The 10819-nt window shown below is 47.3% G+C and overlaps 1 pseudogene; it reads right to left on the minus strand.

Moving 5' to 3' along the window:
* Positions 1 to 710: 710 nt before the first annotated feature.
* Positions 711 to 866, minus strand: LOC147665043 (5.8S ribosomal RNA; annotated as a pseudogene).
* Positions 867 to 10819: the final 9953 nt, after the last annotated feature.

Consider the following 10819-nt stretch of genomic DNA (forward strand, 5'->3'; position numbering starts at 1 on the left):
TTGGGCTGCATTTACAAGCAGCCCAACTCCGAGAAGACCCAATCCCGCATGCCGGGGGCAGCTACTGGCCTAACACCATCCCAGGGTGAGCCTCGATGAGAAGGACGTGGGCTCCCTGAGCAACGTTGGGGAGTTGGTCTTCTATATGCCACATTTCCCACGCCCACTGCCGGGCGGAGATTAGCTGCTGGGCTCTTTTCTCTTCACTCGCCGTCACTGAGGGAATCCTGGTTAGTTTCTTTTCCTCCACTTAGTAATATGCTTAAATTCAGCAGGTCTCCACATCTGATCTGAGGCCGTAATCGGAAAATATGCTGCAGCGTCGGGGGAGCCACGGGGAAGGCCAGGCCCCTGCCAGAGCAGGGGCGTGGGGTCCCGGTAGCGTGCCTCATCTTTTCCCGGATTGGATCTGGAGCGTTTTCGCCCACCCCAGGAAGCCGGCCCTGGAGGTGAGCACCTGAGTCACGTGCATGCGGGCAGACGGGGGGACACCACAGACAGCCATGCGTGGCACTCAGCCAAGCACCCCGTGACAGGCCCGGCATGGACCGGTCACCGGACCCCCACCTCGCCAACTCGGGGAAGCGGGGCTAGGCGCACCGGCAGCATACCTCTGCGGCAGGACCCGGTGAGGGACCCTGCCACAGGCAATCGGGGGGTCTAACATTGTGGGAAGACAAAGGGAAGTGGAGATAACCCTGTCATTGCCCCAGCCGTGTCGCAGGGAAGTCCCGGGGCAATTAACGATCGGGCTGCAAGGTGCGTTCGAAGTGTCGATGATCAATGTGTCATGCAATTCACACTAATTCTCGCAGCTAGCTGCGTTCTTCATCAACGCATGAGCCGATTGATCCACTGCCAGAGTCACAGGTAACTTTTCTAAAATGTACACCCACCCACCTGCTGGCACAGGAGAGACAGGAGGAAGACAACGCCGTCCATCCACAGCCCGCGCAGCAAGATGGCCCTGGCGCCCTGTTCAAGGCTTCCCCTCTGGGAGTCAGACTGCACCATTGGGAGAAAAAAAGCGTTACCAGGCTCTCGCCCGGGAGTTCCGCCGCCCACCCACAGGCAAGGGGGGCTCTCGTAGCGAAGGGAGCGAGCAGCAGTTGATGAAATCATCTCCGTGATATCATCAACTGCTCCTTCAATTCTGCTACCTTCCCGGAAAGTTGGAAACATGCCGAAGTCAGCGCCCTCCAGAAGAAACCCACAGCAGACCCCTCTGAACTTAAAAACTACCGCCCCATATCCCTCCTCCCATTCCCGGCCAAAGTCATCGAGAAAGCCGTCAATAGCCAACTCGCCGCCTACCTCGAATCCAACAACTCCCTCGACCCCTCAAAGTCCGGCTTTCGAGCCAAACACAGCACCGAAACCGCCCTCATCGCAGCAACAGACGACATCCGAACACTACTGGACAACGGAGAAACAGTGGCCCTCATTCTACTCGACCTCTCCGCCGCCTTCGACACTGTCTGTCACAGCACCCTCATACAACGCCTCAACAACATCGGCATAAAAGGAAAAGCCTTGGATTGGATCATCTCGTTCCTTGCTGGGAGAACTCAGAGAGTCCAACTTCCCCCATTCAAATCAGAGGCCACCGAAGTCATCTGCGGAGTACCACAAGGATCATCACTCATCCCCACCCTCTTCAACGTTTACATGAGTCCACTCGCTTCCATCGCGCGTCAACACAACCTTAACATCATCTCCTACGCTGACGACACTCAGCTGATCCTCTCCCTCACCAAAGACCCCAACACCACCAAAACCAATCTTCACGCAGGCATTAAAGAAGTAGCCATATGGATGAAAAACAGCCGCCTAAAACTTAACTCAGACAAAACGGAAGTGCTCATCCTAGGATCATTCCCCTCTGCCTGGGACGACTCATGGTGGCCTTCGGATCTGGGCTCAGCACCCACACCCACAGACCATGCACGTAACCTAGGCTTCATCCTAGACTCCTCCCTCTCGATGACCAGACAAGTCAACGCCGTCTCATCCTCCTGTTTCAACGTACTTCGTATGCTCAAAACAATCTTCCATTGGATCCCCACCGAGACAAGAAAGTCTGTCACCCACGCACTGGTTACGAGTCGACTAGACTACGGAAACACCCTCTACTCCGGAATTGCAGCCAAATTACAGAAAAAACTCGAACGCATCCAAAACGCATCGGCAAGACTCATTTTGGACATCCCTTGCCAAGATCACATTACCTGCCACCTGAAAGACCTCCACTGGCTACCCGTCAACAAGAGAATAACATTCCGTCTCCTCACCCACGCACACAAGGCACTCAACAAACTAGGGCCCGAATGCCTCAACACCCGCCAACTAAGATCCTCCAATCAAGGCTTCGCCGCAGTTCCGCGTATCCAAAGATCCACCATGGGAGGTAGGTCCTTCTCCTACTTGGAGGCCAAGACCTGGAACTCACTCCCCACTCACCTCCGCCTTACACAGAACCACATTTCCTTCAGAAAAGAACTTAAAACCTGGCTATTCGATAAATAATGAACCCCCTCCCCAAGCGCCTTGAGACCCTCTGGGTGAGTAGTGCGCCTCATAAATTTGTGAACTTGAACTTGAACTTGAACCGCCATCAGTCCCTCCGGGGTAACAAGGAGGGACCACTGAGTCTTCAAACCCATCGGCCAGACACTGTAGGTTTTCACAATTCCATCATTACTGTGTACATCACATCATAACTCGAACAGTTGGGTTTTGAAATCATCTCTTATGTAGATGATACACAGCTTATGTTCACTATCCGGAAAGACCCAGAGCTAGAGAAAACACGCTTCGCCTCTGGCATGAAGGTGATCTCTGACTGGATGACAGGAAATTATGCTAATGGGGAAAGCCACGGACTTCTGGTCAGGCAATTGGTGGCCGATACAACTAGGCTCTGCTCCTACCGCCAAACTTTCTGTAAAAAACCTAGGGATAAAAGTGGACCACACCATGTCTATGAAAGACCATATGGCGACCACGACCAGCTCTTCCTAATATAGCCTACGACTCCTTCGAAAAATACTCCCGTTTATCCCTATCAATTAGCGTAGAACCTTAATACAGGTGATGGTAACAAGTCGTTTAGACTATGGCAATGCCCTACTGGCGGAAGTGGGTGAGACACTCCTGACCAAACTACAGTCTGTTCAGAATACAGCAGCGAGAATGATCTTAAATTGCCCTGCAGGCTCTTCCTCAACCCCGCTGCTCAGAGAACTGCATTGGGTATCTGTGAAAAAAAGATTCTTCTTTAAAATCTCCTGCTTAACTTACAACGCTCTCAACAATATCGGCCCCCGCTATCTACAAAGTACATTGATTAAATACTGCCCCTCCAGGAGACTTAGATCCAGTTCACTAGGATTGTTACAGGTCCCTCAAATCCGTCTCACCTGGACAGGAGGCAGAGCCTTTTTCTATCTGGCACCCAGATATTAGAATCAGCTTTCACAGGCTCTACGTGATATCCCCAACTATGGCGCATTCAGAAAACAGCTGAAAGCTTTCCTGTTCTAAATCTCTCCCCGGGTCCCTGTATCCCCCTAGTAGGATCCCAATCTTCTAGTCAGCGCCGAGATGCCCCAGGGTGATTTGAGCGCTCTATAAACCATTTAACATAACACATTACACCCCTAACTGCTCTCAATCGCATAACTGTAGACCCATTTCTGTATCTCTTTCTGCTAGGCGCATCTAGACCATAATCTTCTGTTAGACCTGGCTCTAGCTTCATAATCCCCCAAGATTTTTGCCATCCTCTACCTTCCTTTGCTGAAATCATTTTTGTAGGCTTTTAGGGGTTTGTGTACTTTTTTCCTGCTAATCAGTGGTAAATTGATTGTGCTCTCTCTCTCTATTAAGCACTATAAAGTTGGTCTTTACCTAACTAGCATAATTAATTCACTTTTAAGTCCCTAGTAAATGGTACTAGGTGTACCCAGGGCAGCTAAATTAAATGCTGCTAGTTTGCAGCACTTGTTGTGCCACCAACTTCAGCACATTTGAAATCATGTCCCATGCCTGTTACTGCAGTCAGAAGTGCAGTTTCAAACAGCCATTTGGACCTGGTAAATTAAACTTTTTTTCAGGCTTAAAGCTTTTCTTTTAATGTTTATGTCATCCCTAAGGTTGGCCCTAAAGGCTCTTGGGGAAGTGCATAGTATTTAAAACATCCTGACAGAGAAATACTTTACAGTTGGTTTTTCACTGTTGTAAGGGCTATCTCTCACACGGACTAACACTGGGTAACATTATTACTTTTAATAAGTGCCAACATGAGATTGGAAGCAAGTTGAAAAATTATGTTCACACTCAAACAAGTTGTAATTTAAAATTCTCTTCAATGGTGAAGTCAGATTGTAAAATGCAATTCTATTAATTCCACATTTTGAATGTTGCCATTTTTCTGCCTTAATCCAATGTGCCTTTCTACCAGTGCCCTGGGTCAAATGACTGAATGGAGTTGCTGTTGTAGTTGTGTGCTTCCTGATAGTAAGGCAAAGGAACCCGAGGTGTGAAGGCAGAACATCTTCCTGACAGAATGGCTGGGGAGGAGCTGTCCCAGATCTGATTATATTTCAAAGGACACTGCCTGTAGCACACACACGAGAACCTGACACCAGGCCTGCCCTGCTTTTTGTCATCATAGACAGTTTGGAGGCAAACCCAGAGGGAAGAACTGAAAAGGACCATTTTTAGGGGTAGATTAAGGAATTGCTCCACACAATAGCTGGCAACTGGTATAAAATGGGCCCTGCAGAACCACTCTTCAGAACACGTCTAGATCTGTGGTAGATTGAGGTAGAAGGACTGCCTGCTACCAGAAGGACTTCCCTGCTGCTTGAAGGCCTGCATTACTGTCTGAAGAAGGAAGGTTGAGCTTCCTTGCATTGATCCCAAGCTACCATAGTGACCCCAACGGTCAGTTAACTGACCTGTTGTTTGAGCTCCAGGGACACAACCAGCTTCCAGAGGCCTGCTTTGCAACTGACCAGCACAAAATGTATCTGCCTGGTGGTGCTTGAGCCCCAATGCTGGCCTCTGCCGGAGGGACTCCTGCTCACTAAGAGGTGCCCTTCAAGCCCTGGACTCTAGGTTGGTATCAGAGAGCATCCTTCCCTGTCTAACTGAGGATTCCATCAGATCTAGTGCTATACGATGCAAGGTCCACAATGCTGTGCATCTAACCAAAGCTTTCCCCTGATGTGACACAGAGATATAGAAGTCATGCAGAACTATAAGGAGCAGAGCCCACATATAGGAGCTTCACCAGATCCAACGCAGACCATCGCAGACCCCTGCAGAGCTGTGCAGCTCTTACCTGATGGCTTCATCGGACCTGATGCCAGGTGATGGTGAGCCCAACAAAGCTTCACTGTGTGAGCTAAAAGCGTCATTGAAAATGACCCTGAGTGTAGCAAAGCCTTGCAAAGCAACATCTCACAGACCTTGCATCAAACACGTACGGTATCTCTCTTAGTGGGCTGAACTTCATCGTGTACCATGCCTGTGCTCCATCGACGTCTATCGAATACCCACAGTTGTTGCATTGTACCTTGTAGTGCTATCTTTAACTCAAACCGTAACAACTGATAGCTCTGCTGATTAGGTTTCTGATTGTTGTGGTGTCATTTTATTTATTACAATTTGCTGTATTTTTCAGAATTTGTTTGGGATTGTTGTTTGTGTGCTGCATACATACTTTTCACATTGTCTCTATGTTAAGCCTCAATTAAGTGTGTGCAAGTTACCAGGTGGATGAGCTTGGTAACTTGTCATTCACCCCATCAAGGACGGTGGTTAATATTTGAGTGTGGCTTCTATACACCATTACTAATGACACCATTTCTTAGACCTGCATTGTTAGGACGCACATCCAAAATGTCCATGATGCTGCTCGGTTCCTCCCTCAAAGTCAATGACATGTTGACAGTGTTCTGTTCTATGCACGCCTGCTGTGGCTGACATGGGGGACTTGAAAAGAAGCACTGCTGCTAGAAATTGAAGCTGGCATGTCACTTTATGTTGAGCAAGTTGTTGATTACCATTTATATATCATTATCACTGTCCAAGGACAGACTGAGCTCTTGGAGAGATACAGGAGCACGACTGCCATGAAGCGCAGCTTTTTGGTTGCATCCCAGCTTGGAGATCATTTAGGGCAGGAATTATTTCTTCTGCAAAGTATCATGAGAATTCGCTGCATCGCTCAGACAGGAAAAGACAGGTAAGGAAAGGGAAATAAACAGGATCACAAAGAAACTAAAGAAATCACAAGACCGATCCTTGTAGGGAAAAACCTGTGATGACGTAAGATATCTCCTTTCAGATGCTTTTTATAACAACAACTGATTTCTGATAATGCCAAACTGGCCTTTTTTTATCAAATAACTTGAGAGGCAACAAGGATAGCATTTTGGTGAACTTGTGGCATTCTTCCTCTGCCAAATTAGGGGCATATTTGTGAGGGCCTTGTACATGCACGACGAAAAGGTCAAGTCAGATTTATAAATCCAAATAAAGCCACTTTGCATGGCTTCGTATGGCTTCACAGATATGGAGAAATGCAATGCAGCACAGGAGTGCGGCACTGCCTTACTCTGCGCAAGGGAGGTGTCCCCGTGGTTCTTTAGCATCCCAAAAAATTACAAGGATTTAGAAACCTGGGAATTTGTTAAAATCTTATACCCCCTAAGGTAAGGCGTAACAGGGAAAATATAGTCATTTCTCCGTGTTTTTCATCCTGTGCGTGAGATGCTGAATTATTTCTCTTTGTTTATTCATCTTTTTACTCTGTGAGCTTTCTGCAGCACACAGAGAGAGAAATAAATAAAATGCCTCTATGGATTGTCACAAACACAATCCTGGCTACAACACAGGCACCCTTGTACCATGGTCGGGGGGGGGGGGCTGATTTGGCACCAGCCTTCAAAGGAGCCAGGGCCAGGGGAAAGGACACAATGCACCGTATTGGATAAACACGGTGCATTCCTGCGCTTCTCTTGTGATGCAGGGGAGTGAGGCAAGTGCTACTATTTCCATGAATGTGCCCCTTAGTGACTTCAAACATCCTTTCCAGTGCAAATACTGAAGTTTTCTTGGCACCGTGTACATAGCAAGGGGTAGGTCAGGAATCTATGGGGCATGAAAAGAAGGGAGGAGCACCAGCACGGACTGTATCGAACATGCAAATGTATCCAGTTTATTTCCTTAATCAGTATCTGAAAGGTCTTCTGGGATTTCAAAGCTCCCTTTGGACCTCCTGCCTGGGCCACCAGACATAGATAATGAGGACTGAAGCCTTTATAAAGGAGACACTTCTCTCTGTACAGAACCACTAGAAGTACCTGCATGGTATTCAGTAAATTGTTGCCACAATGTTCCAGGGGGACAATAATGTTGGGATGTCCAGGCACTTGGAGTGTGAAACATCCTAAACATGGCATTAGGATGTGAAAAGCCAGAGTGAATGACTCAAGAGTAACCTTATTCAGCTCTTTAATGTGCCACCTGCTGTCAGTCATGATGGAATCCGCTGGACTGAACACCTTAGTTCCAGTAAGTCAACAAGAACAGCTGGGGGCCCTGGAAGTGTCAGGATAGTGCGCTTTGTGTGATAGCACAGGTGGCCCTTTTACTGGCTTGACCCAGAAGGCAGGGGGAGAGGGGCTGCAGGGGGAGGGTATTTGTGTGTTTAGTTAATTCTGGGTGTATTTTGCTCTGATTTGCCACCTGCTGTCAGTCGTCATTGTGTCGCCTAACTTCAAGTACGTCAACAAGAGCTTTGGTGGACTCTGGAAGTGTGAAAAGCGTGTGTTTAGGCACAAGCGCAATATATATTCCAAAAGAAGATGCAACACAATGTCAGTTTTGTACCTGCACCGTCAGCTTCACTCTGTTTCTGAATAAAAACTCACATGATGTATCCTAACCACACTGCGTTCTGTGCTTGCATGGACCACAGTCACTGACTCTGTATCACACTTGTTGGTCACAGTAAGGGGAGGTTTGTCCACTGGTCCAGGGGGGTCTGTACTTTGCTGTGATGTTGTCAGCTGTTCACTTGTGATAGTACAGGTGGTCTTTTCACTGGATTCACATGGAAGGAAGAGGTAGAGGGGCTGCAGGGGTAGGTCATTAGTGTGTTGCTCATTCTGAGTGAATTCTATAATATTTGGTGTTCCATGCAGGCGCCTGCTTTATTGTATATGCTTCTATTTGAGAGAGCAGGAACCGAGCCCCGAGGAGCAGCAGTTGCTGTTGTTGCCTGTTTTAAGTAAGTCTTTCAGAGGCCACAGGAAGGGTAGCCCAGCCTTTCTGAAGAGGCAACCACAAACTCTTTAGTTCACATTTTACTGATGTAAGTTTATCCGAGTAGATGCTGTCTTCTGATCAATGAATTAAGACATGTAAGGGGGGGGGGGGGAGGGGTTCTGATGATGTCAGAAGCCTCACCCAATCTGTTCATTAGTTGACCTGGGAGGCAAAGGATGGGGCTGCTCAGGAGCAGAATTCAAAGTGTGGGCTCCAGCAGGGAACAGGTTGTCTCCCAAGTGCTCGATGGGGCCGAACTACGCTTTTCAATGCATACATTCCTTTTACATTTTTTAGTGCTTTTTCCTTATTAGTTGAATTGAATTTAAATATCATAGGTTCAGTATAAGATTCTGGGGGTATTTAATAATTTTTCACACAATGCAGGGCAGAAAGCCAAGAAGTTGTGATGTGTTACATGAAAGGGAGCCAACAGCAATGTACACTAACTACAAAGAAATGCTGCTGGCTCCTTTCTCTGCTGCACAGTGTGCTGCCTCGCACCAATGTAGGCGCCCTTGCACTATGGTGCAAGAGGGCCTAACTTACAGGCAGGATTAGTTATATGCAGGTAAAAAGTGTAGTGCTGAGGACAAACACATGTTTTCCCTGGTTCAGAGAGGCATAGTGTGGGCATTCCCAAGTTTACTGAACTGAGCATTCTGGGTTTCTGTCACTATCGATGGGTGGATGCGAGGGAACTCCACCCACAGAACACCTCCCTGATGCAAAGTTATGATTGCAGTGCTATGTGTTTCAATGGGACTTTGTGCTGCTAAATAAATCTCTAAAATACATTTGCGTCGGATTGAGTCTCAATACAAAGATAATGAAACCTGTTGTTGCCTAAGTTTGTTTCTCGAAGCAGCACTGTGCACTTTGACCAACACGTTTTACTTTATTAGACCACTTATCCATGCCTGGCATGCTTTTACTCAAATTCTTTGTGATACTTGTTGGTCGCCGTTGAAGTTCATTTTATCTTGTTTGTGTGTTTGTTAAACTGCCTATATGGTGAGTCTCACTGCCACATAAAGATGTTGTGTAGCTCAGACTGGTGCAACCGCACAGGGTAGGGGAGGGCAGGGGGTACAATGTGCTGATGGAAGGATGTGACAGCATCCTATCAGTGCCCAGCTAACACAATGTCACAGTGACCCACTTTGTGGGTTAGGTGGTAACTCAAGAAAGAAAGGGAGAGAGGACAGAAAGGTTAAAGTCAACAAAAACACACAACAGTTCTTGTGTGCTGGGCAGAGGGAGGTGTGGAGGACAGAGGTAGATGTGCAGTGTCAGACTGGATGAACTCTTGCATAAAGCTTCTGTGTGCAGCAGCAGGCAGTGGGGAGCAAGTAAACATGCCTGGCGTGCAGCATCAGAGGACTACTACAACCGGAATGGGACACAAGAGGGTCGGCATCTGCAGTTAGCATTATTGCCTTAGTTGAGGGCACTAATGCTTGTTCATTGCCCACTCTCTAATTATGCTCTCTGGGAAATAATCCAAGTCCGTCCTATGGATGATTTGTTTGGTTCCAGTGTGTGCTTGTGTACCAAGCCAGCAATCGCACATGTCACAAAAAGGCATCTTTGTGGGTGATCTGTTTGTAGGGCCACATTAACTCAAGCTGAAGCAACAGCAGCTGAATTTTCTCTGCATACCCATGAGTAGTTGATGTACCCTGGTGTCGGAGTTACAGGCTTTGGGGAGGAGTTATATCTTTGGGATTGCTCTGACACCATTTATACTAACCCGATTTTCTGTGAAAACAAAAGAAAACAGAAAAGAGGAATACAAATGAAACTGAGACTTTTTTTATTTGTATTCACATATTTGATTCCTGACTGGATTGACTGGATATAATTATTATGGCATCTATCTAAAAAAGACAGAACATGCTGTGTGCAGTTGAACTTCATTTTGCTTTTCCTTCTAACGCTGATGCCTTTGCTTTACGTGCTTTACATGCTGAAGTGCAGCACCCTCGTGACATTGCTTTTAAAACAAGCAAAAAAAACCCAAGTCCAGAATGATCAAACCTCTGTTCTGGTGCACTGTCACCGAAAGTGATGCAAACCGGTGCAAACGCTTGACCTACCATTTACTTTCCAACGTGAACCCTTGTTTGAGCTGGTAAGTAGGCAGGCTACGGTAACACAAAATTTTTTTTTTACATATGTGTTTAGCGCGAACTCGACCCGAAGGTATTGCAGCGCTTTACATGAGCACAGTATTTACACCGCACATGCAGGCACGTGGATATGAAGTGATTGGCCCAGAATCACATGATGTGGACGAGGCTCGAACACTGGTCTCCAGCACAAAAGTCGGCAGTCTAGCCGACGGACCACATCCTCTCCCTGCACTGTCGAGGGGGCGCCCGTGTGTGGAACATGGGTGCTTCCACTCAACTCATTCCAACTCCTGAGGTTTGGCCTACAGCCTTATCTGGAAAAAATGGAGATTAGCCATTTGCAT

This window comes from Lissotriton vulgaris, unplaced genomic scaffold (assembly GCF_964263255.1).
Source record: "Lissotriton vulgaris unplaced genomic scaffold, aLisVul1.2 SCAFFOLD_8227, whole genome shotgun sequence".
NCBI classification, from domain to species: Eukaryota; Metazoa; Chordata; class Amphibia; order Caudata; family Salamandridae; genus Lissotriton; species Lissotriton vulgaris.